Raw genomic sequence first — 10368 nt, 5'->3', positions numbered from 1 at the left:
TTTTAGTACTCCGGTATAGGGCTAATTCAAGAAAATCCGAGAGTAGTGTAACTACTGGGAGACATGAACTTGGGTCACCAGTGTCTGCTCCACTTACACAGCCTCGAGCATCCACAGTATTTAAGAGGTCGGATGCACACAGCCACCCATACGTGTCAGCACTGTACATTATAACCTTTGCCGCTGAACCGATTGGCTACTCTCCACCCGTGGCACCCATTCTCGGTTGGCTGTGTCGGGGCTTGATTGACAGCCACGGGGAAGATCCTGTCAGATCACATGACGCAGCAGAACTCGCTGCGTACAGGAGGCTTCGAGAGCACAGGAAATCGGCAGGCGGTAAAACGGCAGCCAAGCGGCTAAATACGCCGGTATTGATTGTAATGTATATATGGATCTATAGACGTATCCGGATCGGAAGGAGCGTCCTGATGACCTGTGTTGAATCTCTGCAGGGGAAAGGCAGGATGGGGAGAGAGGAAAAAATAAAGAGACTGCAGATTTTTGCTAGCGACTCCATCACTGCCTCCCCTGTGCCGCTGCTGGCCTACTTACACCACAGAGAGGTTAGCAACAGTTTACAGCTCAGAAAGTCTCTCCACCTCTTCCCGTCCTCCTCCGTCCTCTCCTCTTAGGAAATAAGGTCATTTTGTTTTCCTCTGGGTTCAAACTTGCAAAGTAACAAATGACTCTGACAGCGTGGTCTGTTTCTGTCCGATTTGGCAGCTGGCAGAAGGAAAATATAAAGATGTGCATTGATGCCTTGCCCCCAGCCCCTCCTCTTTCAGGCTCACTCTTACTCAGACGGGTGTGTCCTGTCCTGCCAGTCCCCCTTTTCTCCTCTCCTCACCTTCTTCCACCCGTTCCTCTCTCTTCAGAGAACAGGCTAGCTTTCTGTCCTCCAACACTCCATTAACACCCAACCTCCGTAAAGCCTGGCTCTCTACTTCTTCTCACTCTCTCCACATCTTGCTCACTTTGCCGCTCCCTTCTCTCCACCTCTCCATAATGCATTGTGCTGCATGGCTCTCTGACCCTGCCTGAGGTCCTGAAATAGTTGAGTCCACAGCCATGCCTGGCGAGAGCGAGAACCAATGAGCTGATTGGTGCTGGTAGACAGAACTGCCGCCATGCTCATGCGGACGGAAGGGTACCCTGTCTGTCATCAGGCAGAAAAAGATCAGCCCTGTGTGTTCACTCAGGCTGGGTCTGTGCTCTTCTCCTTCTCTCTCTCTCTCTCTCTCTCCTCCATGTCTTTCACCCTTCAACAGAGTGCAAGTCTGTTTTTGTATATGAGAGAGAGAGGGAGAGAGGGGGAGCAGGAAAGAGTAGTGTGTGCATGTGCTGGAAGGCTTGGTCAAAGTGCCTACTCCTTGTCAAAATGGGTTCCATTAAGTGAGGCCAGTACTTTAGCCACGCCCCCTGTCTGTCATCAGGCAGCATATCAGTTTCTGTGTGCTTAGTCTAACTGCCTAAAAGGTTGAGAGTGGGATGGAAAGGAGCAGCCAGAGACAGGGTAAATAGAGGCCTTTTCTGGCTGTGCTACTCTGTGTGAGAGAGTATGAGTACGATATATTTACATAAAGACGGAGAGTGAGGGAGATATTTAAAGGGAGAAAGACTGAGGGAGAGTGGGCAAGATATATTTACACAGAGAGAGTCGAAGCCCTGTCTGTCCCTGCCGTGTGCTGTGCTACCCTACTTGTGAGCTGTTAATAATTTCAGCTGTTTAAAAATGCATTGCGCTCACAGCAGCCCAGATCCTGCCTGCGTTCACCGCACCAGCGCTGAGGCAATCTTCCTCCACCATCCCGTCACGGCTGTTTCTCCGCCACCATCACCCTACCGTGGATCTCTCCTTCCTCCACCCTGACACTGCCTTCTCTCCCTCCTCCATCCTGAATCACCCTTCTCTTCCACCTCCACCATGACATGTCCCTGTCTCCTCCACCCTTACAATTCCCTCTCTTCCTCCTCCACCCAGCCACATCTCTGTCCCTCTTCCACTTTTGTCAAATCGGCCCATCTCTTTCTACTGAACCCTTCACGGATACACCCTGTAATACCCTTCTCTTGCTCCTCCACCCTGACACGCCCCTCTCTACCCTCTCCACCCTACAACACCTCTCTCTCCCCTCCACCCTACAATGCCTGAAACCACTTTTCAAAGGTTTGAGTGCCCGCCTCTCTCAATCAACTGGAGGACACAGTGGGTTTCACTGGCAGCAGTCTTACTTAGATCTTGTACTTGAAATCACACTCTCACTCTGATCTATAGGTTTTAGCCATGGTTTAGGTAGTACTCACCTATGTGCACTGTGTGACACTCTGACATGCAGAAACACAAACTCCACAGAGAGCCCCACAAATCAAGAGAGAACTTGAGAGCTCAGTGTGGTATACAGATGCTCACACAGACATTAGACACAGGCTGGGAAGCACAGACAGACACGGAGGGCTCTCGCACGCAAATGGAGGGAGATCAGCCCGCTCTCTGTGATTGGCCCACTGTGATCAGCCTGCTCTTCGTCATTGGCCCACTCTGTGATCAGCCCACTACAAGTATTGGTCTCCAGTCGTTAATGCAGACTACTGAATGGCATGCTGCTTCCCTGTGGCATACCCACCTTCCTGTGATAAACACCTGCTGTAACTAGATCAAGCTTTTATGAACTTTTTTTTTTTTTTTTGCTTTACAATGAGAACTTAATTCTTTATGTTGGGGCTGGACATAGTTCTCTCTACACAGCGCAATTTAGGCCACTGCAGAGTTTAACTGAAGTGCGGGTACATGCGCACGTGCACGCACACGCACGCACGCACGCATTCACACACACTCCCACAGTGAAAAGCAAAGCTGCCAGATGTGAGGATTAGGCTGGGAGGACAGGCGGACTCTGACGTGTTTCTTACACTGACTCAGTGAGCCCCCCGGCAGCCAGCTGTGGGCCCTGCAGCATGTCCCATGAACACATCCAGCTGCGTGGCTCCAACCATCCAACGACGACATCACCTGCAGTGTCAGACATTAAAGAAAACCTACTTAAGGCCCACAGTCTTGAGTGAATTTAGGTCAAAAAGTATGCAGGCATATTTACAGTACCTCAGGATGCTCTCAGCAGAAACAAGAGCCACCCCCACCCCACCACACTCACGCTCCTGGGACTGAGGATTTGAGAGGAAGAGCATGAAGAAGCACTGAACTGGGATACAGACTGCGTTGCGTCCATCGCTGCATGGCTGGTCTGGCAGGAACGCATCCCGTTCGGGGGTCAGGCCGCAGACAGTTAAACAGATGAAGGTTTAATAATGAGTACAGCAGCCAATGTGCATTCAGACGATGAATTATTCAACTTTATGAATCATTGAGTCAGGAATTCGTTTTAAGCCACGCTTACGTCAGGGGTAAAGTATAAAACTCTGCATTTCAGAGTCCTAGATGCATACTGGAGCACACCTGTGCTCACACACATACATACATACATACATACTCTCGGCCATACTGAAACACACCAGTGTGCTCTCTCCCTCTCTCTCTCTCTCTCTCTCTCTCTCTCTCTCACTCACTCTCACACACACACTCAGCCACATACTGGAACACACCAATACTCTCTCTCTCTCACACACACACACACACACACACACACACACACACACACACACAAACAAGCACACAAAAACAAATACTCAAATACACAGATACACATAAACATACAGCTACACACACACATGCACACGCAGCAGCGGTGTTCTCCAGAGACAGGGCTGAGTGACTATAAATACCTCACTGTGAGCAAGGGTCTGTCGAAGAGAAAAATGTCCTCTTTCCTCCAGACATCCCTAAAGAAACGCAGCTCTTATCTCTGAAGACGAAAGGCCTTCCTCATCACCAGCAAATGTTCCTCTGGTTCACTCTGGTTTTACTGGACGGGAGGAGAGCTGGCCAGACTTATCCTGTAACACTGGATTGCTCATGAACATTTCTCACTGACCAGAGAGAGGAAAGGAGATATGAGTAGCCAATGAGAATTCATGCGGGCCTGCTGTTTGATAGTGTTCCAGAGTGTGTCTGCGTGTTCAGTGCTGTTACATGGGACAAATTACAAAGCTTGCCTTTTTTTAATAAAAAAAATATTCACATTAATAATTGATGTTAAATACCTTTTAAGAACTTGGTTGTAAGATCAGAACCGTAAACAGGTCGTGCCAAACAAGGCTCCATTGCTCAGGATACGGGTAATGGCGATCATGACTCACTGCATCAACGCCCCTCTATTCAGCAGGCAAAATCCCAGTAAGTCAAATGGGCTGACTCCCGAAACTCTCAGGGTTAGGTTTACAAACGGCTCTTCTTGCTGGCTGGATTCTCTTTAAGATTTCTGAACAGTGGTTTCTGAAGTAGTGTTTCCTTACACGTGTAGGTACATGGCTTTATGTCAGTCAAAGCAGAAAGTACCGTAAAACTATGAACCCCATAGCATGAAACATGCTTTGGCCCTTTTTGGGACGCACGGTTATTTCATTCATTTCCACTGTTTGCATGCCTGCACCACTGTCCTGCTTATACCCACTCAGTCTCTAATGCTGTAGCTCCGAGGCCTGCAGAAGGGTCAGCAGGACTGAACAGCCTATCCGTGACACACTGCTGAGTTTAGTCATTCACAAGCTCTGCCCCTCAAAGATGACCAGGCACCGCAATGAAAACACCCCAGTACAAGTCGCCGCACCTTGTGTAATGGAAGTTCATCCCGCCTGTCTGTGCGTGCTTCAGCCTATAGGTGGCAGCGCTGGGACAAAAAGCACAACATTTCCCCTTGATCGTTCGCGACTCTCGCGTCCACTGCTGGGCAAATATACCTGTCGTTTTCTCAGAGGTTCCCGGCAGCTGCAGCTGTGAGGATGGTTATAGGGGGTGGTGTGTACAGTGGAGCGAGCGGTGTGTGTGTGTGTAGCGTTTGTCAGCGAGGTGCTCCCGGACCGTCGCGTGACATTTCACGAAGCCGCTCTGCACCTTGCACTCTCTCTCTCTCCGAGCTGGCTGTCTGTGGCTGAGGGTCTCTGTGCAATCCTTCGCCTACACCGTAATCCTCACAATACTACAGAGGCTGAGGAGAACGATACCCGGTTTATCCACGTGATGATTTAAGCATTTTGGGTGAAAATTCTGCTAGCCTGCACGGCATGGCGCATATATATCTTCCCTCCCCTTCTCCTTATACCCTTTCCCCCTTGAAGCTCTGTGGCGGGGATCTACAGTAAGAGACCCAGCATGCCTGCATGTGCGTATCTGTGCATGTGCATGTGCATGTGCATGCGCATGCGCGTGTGTGTATATGTATTCTCAGTCACTTTACCTCACATCCTCCTCCCTCTTTCTCCCTCTCCCTCTCTCTCTCTGTACTGTACTCGGAAGCTCTCTCTCCGTTCCCGCACTCCGTATAGGAAGTGATGTAGGCCGTACACACTGCTGAATCATTGGCTTCCATTATGATTTAACCACTTCACACACTCTCTCTCTCTCTCTTTCACTCTCTTCTCCTTCCTCTCTCTCTCTCCCTTTCCTTTACCCCTCCCCCTCCTCTCCTCTCATTTTCTCTCCCTCTCCCTCCCCCCTCCCCCCCTCCATTTGGCTCCCTTGCTGTGCCCCCCCTCTGCGTGAGATTAGTCAGATGTGGTTTAATAAGTGACGAGCGGATGGGGTTTGTGTTTGAAAGGGAAGCGCTTCGATTTCCTGCAGGGGTTTCTTGTGGATCCTCCCAGAATGACAGCGATGCACATCAGGGTTTCATCGCTGGGAGGCTGGGTACACAGCGAGACCACAGGGGCTGGCCCGCTACCTCTCTCTCCTCACACATACACGCATACACATATATACATGCATGTCTCACACGCATGGCATTATACAATCATGCTGTCACTCACATATGAATATTGATATTGACTGTAGCACAAATATTCACAAGCCCTCATACTCTCTTTCCCATACACACAAACATGTACCCATTCACACACACACACACACACACACACAAAACACCGTAACTTTTGTCATTTCAGTTAACATTGCTATCAAGATAAATAAATGGAAATAAATCCAGACAGATAAAATGTTTTCTGATTGAAAGCATCTGAAGGACATTTACAGTAAATGCAAATGCAAAGACCAGCCCTGCCTATTGCCAGCTGTGTCAGTCAGCCATTGCTGATGTACTTCTGTAATCACTCTAAACTTACTTACTGCACTTGAACATATTGCCATCACGGTGTTTTTGCCCTGTTCTCATTTCTCTGAAATGGGACTAAAATGATTCCTGTTTTCATGGTCACGTTTTGGGGTTTCAGAACCGATGTGGTCACGCCTGCGCTTATTGCACGAATGTCTTTATCAGCGGGGACGCTTCTTTGACTCCCCTGAAGGTGAATATCATTTGCAGTCAGACCATTCCCGATACTGTCCTGTCCTGCCATACCAGTGAGCTCACTGCAAGACCACCACCATTTCCTTTCCTTTCTAACCTTAACATGAAATACAGCTGACCTCTTATGTAACAGTAAATTTAATTGTACAGGCTGGCCAGTGGCTGGCGATCACAAGCCTCTGTATATGACGTGCTTGATTTTTGCTGCTCTTATTTTTTTGGCTGAGATCTTGGTACATTGTTGATTGGTGACCACAGCTACAGCCATGATCAGCGAGTTCTGAAGACTGCGTCATATTGTCACTAATGGCCGCTGGTTCCATGCAGCTTTTTATGCTGTGATGTAATTATTGTATTTTTTTTGCTCTGTATCCTCACATGGGGAAGGACATTTGCAAGGATGAGCACCAACAGTTACACGCAATGTAATAATTAAGCATTTTACCAAGACAGCAATTAGCATTTAAAACAGTGCCTTATGGAAGACAGTGGTATTTAAACAATTGAGCTGGTGGTTTGGCAAGAGTTTTCGCACTCTGTCACGATCTTTTGGAAAAGGGACCACAGCAACAGGAAAACCCTAAAATATACAGATATACCGGCTCATAGAAGTACCAACAAAATCAGATACAAGGCAGAGCACACACACACCCTAAAAACAGTGATTGGTTATTCGCGTGATCAGACTGGGCTGAATATACTCCAGGGACCAGCTTTAGTGTCAGCTTTAGTGAGAGGAGGAATGTGGAAACGCACCGGCAGCCTTTGTGTCTGCCGGCTCCTGTTCGTGCATCCCTCCACCTGTTACCGCAGCCAGGCTCAGGTGAGAGGTACCAGGTCGTCCTACACGCTGCACAGGTGTGACCCACCTGGCCGAGCGGGCTGGTGGGGCGTGGCCAGATATCGCGCGGGTCACGCTGCCTGGAGTGACGGCTGAGCTGCAGAAGGGACAGTCCCGTTGCGTAACGTTCTGCCTGCACGTCAGGACAGGAGGCTCTTGTGTCACTCACCGAACGGCTGCAGCTGACGTGTCCTCATTCAGAAAAGACCGGAGAAACGGATACTCCCTTTGGGTCTGCAGGCATAGACCTGGGACTCCTCTGAGATCAGGGCGAGCTCAAACCCCCATGGCCAGGGCTGACGGCATTTATGAGCGTGTGGTTACTTTAGCGGGATCACCGTTTAAACCCATGTTCGTTCTGTTCTATGTGGCTAATGACTGAACGTGGCCCATTAAGGGCATGGAAAATATTTCCTTTTATGCGTTACAGCGGTAGTTTTCCAATGTGGTTGAGGTGCAACTACAAAAATGATTAGAGACGTGGGATCTGACAGATGTGACAACGGTGTTCAGTAGGGTAGAAAAAAAAAAACAGTTGTGGAGAGCAGGTCCCTCGACGCTCCCTCTAAGGGGTGAGAAAGAGATATCACACATAAAATAAAACATCATTAGGATTATTTGCCTGAATCCCTACCCCTGTCTCTCACCCCACTATAGACGTGGAGAGGTAACAAGCAAATAAATGAGCCAAGACACGTTATTTCATTCACCCCCTAGAATCTCAGCAAAATTCATATATCTATGTACATTTCATATGAAGTCTATAGGTTTTACGCGATGAAAATTAAAACGGAAATTTTGTTGAAAGGTGACGGGAGCCTCTTTTATCACACTGGACAGTCGACCCGGGGCACAGGAGCGGAGTTGAAATGATTTACGTCATGAGACCTTTTCTGTGTCTGCTAGGGAAAGACAGAAATTCACCTACTTCATCGCAACCACCATTATCTGTCTTACTGAGAATCGAACCCATGACACAATAGCTGTGTGTAGCACCAACGACCTCATTACATCGTCCCTAGAGCCAGGTCACTTGCTGATTTTCTTTTTTTCTGGGTTGTTTTCTTTCTTTTGAGAGAGAGAGAGAGAGAGAGAGAGAGAGAAGGAAACAGCTTGTGCAAACTTGGAAGTCATTTACAGTAAGGAAATTGTGCATATTAGTTATCGTTCGAGTGACAAAAACATAGCTGTAACTCAAAACAGGCGAACGCCCCTGCTCATTTGCCTTTATAGTATGAGTTTGTGGAGTCTCTGTGCAACTGGGCGGCGTCGGCCTCTCGCTCCGATTTCGCGCTGCGTGAGGAATGTGTGCTGTCGCTTGAGTGTATAGCTCCCCGCGGATCCAGTGCTTGCAGCCTCGAGGCGGGCCGGTTTCTGCATGTAATGCCCGCCTGCAAACCCGCGCCCCCGGTCATTGCTGCTTAACGCTAAACGCATCGACCGCGGTTGACCAGATGTGTGCTGACCCAGATAGTAAGCGGCTAAGGGGGGTAACTGAAGCCGGAATTTGCACCACACTGCAGAAAGCCAGAGAGAACGCTATTAAGGCCCCCGTCGGTCGTAGTTCACCCCCAGCTGTGTGTATGTAGAGATAACGTTTCCGTTTTTATTTGATTGTTCATGTTTTAACTTCTTCAGACGAAGGGCATGGGTTATATGAACAGTACATGGGTTCTAGCTTACAGCTGGCCATTAATTTACCCTACCCACTAAGTTCTTTCCTCCATTCCATAATCATCCACGTGGAAGAAATCTGGTCTTGGTGAACATCCATCAGCAAAAAACGCATGCTTCGTTTTTTTCCTTTAAACTATAGCACGCGGGCAGGGACACTTGGATGTGCTGGTTACATGTGAAATCGAGATAACCGTACCCTTTCTGTGGCACAATATTACTTTCCTGTTTGTTCTTGAGTTGCATTACCTTCACCCGTTCTTGCTTGCACGGTAAGAACATTAGGCTACAAACAGTGATCTGTAATCTGGTCTGAATGCAATAATGACTGAGGAGGGTGCTCAATGGAGGTTGAATCTTAACTGTAATTTGAGTAACAAATATTTTTTGCGCACTTTACTGCTAGCCCGAGCGTGACACTTGATCGCCATTATTAAGCACTCGCTTAATTTGGGGGGACTAGACGCCTCCGCGGGCTAGGACGGGGAAACGGAGGCAAATTTCGGCTTCTTCGACCCGCTGCCCAAAGTGTCTCAAGAGACAACAAGAACGGAAGCCGTCGAAGGAATGCATTGATTGGCAACTTATGATATTGGATAGGCGAGGACCGTTTAAGGTCGTACAAGCGTATCTGTGTCTTGCGATCAAACACTTTTCCTGGTAGACGTTTACTGTGGAGGTACAGGTTAATGTATTTTCCAGCTGTCGCCCTTAAACCTGTTTCACAGCATTTCCTGTGATATTTGTGACATATTTCTGAATAAAAGGAATTATACTGCATATCCTAAAGTGGTCGGCACCAAATGTGTAAGAACATAACCGCTACTTGGAGAAAAATCAATTTACAGCCCAACTGGACTGTGTTAGACTTCACCTGATAAATGCAGCAATTAAAACGACAAACCAAAAGCATCAAACATTGAATTTAGAGAACACCGTGTAAGTTTGAAAAAATCTTAACGCATACAACAATAACTCATTGGCAGAGGATCGACAATTCCATAGAATTCCAATGCTCGTTTTCCGGAGTCGATGGTACAAAAGGATCGCTAAAGAAGATGCGGGCTTAAAGACCCTTCGGTAGACCGATATTTCGTCAGCCAGGGATATGGGAACCGTCCTTTAATTTTGCAATGTCCGCTGCTAAGAATAGTCCTTCACTCTCCACACTGCTTTCTCCCCTCATAGCAGTGCAGATCCCACGAGACGCGCCTTTACGTTCACGTCAGCGTACGCAGCTGCACTCCAGCGCAGTTCCACATGCCAGCAATAACCGTACAGAAGAATCGCACCATCTTGAGTTGAAACTATATACATTCGCATGCATATTGATGACACAGAAGAAAATACTATAACCGAAGAAACAATGCCCCCCCCCCCACCCCCCCCATTCCCCACCCCGCAAAGGAATCTGTGCAGGTGTGCAAACTGTAG

This window comes from Megalops cyprinoides, chromosome 19 (genome assembly GCF_013368585.1).
Source record: "Megalops cyprinoides isolate fMegCyp1 chromosome 19, fMegCyp1.pri, whole genome shotgun sequence".
Lineage (NCBI taxonomy): Eukaryota > Metazoa > Chordata > Actinopteri > Elopiformes > Megalopidae > Megalops > Megalops cyprinoides.
This window is presented reverse-complemented; position numbering follows the sequence as displayed.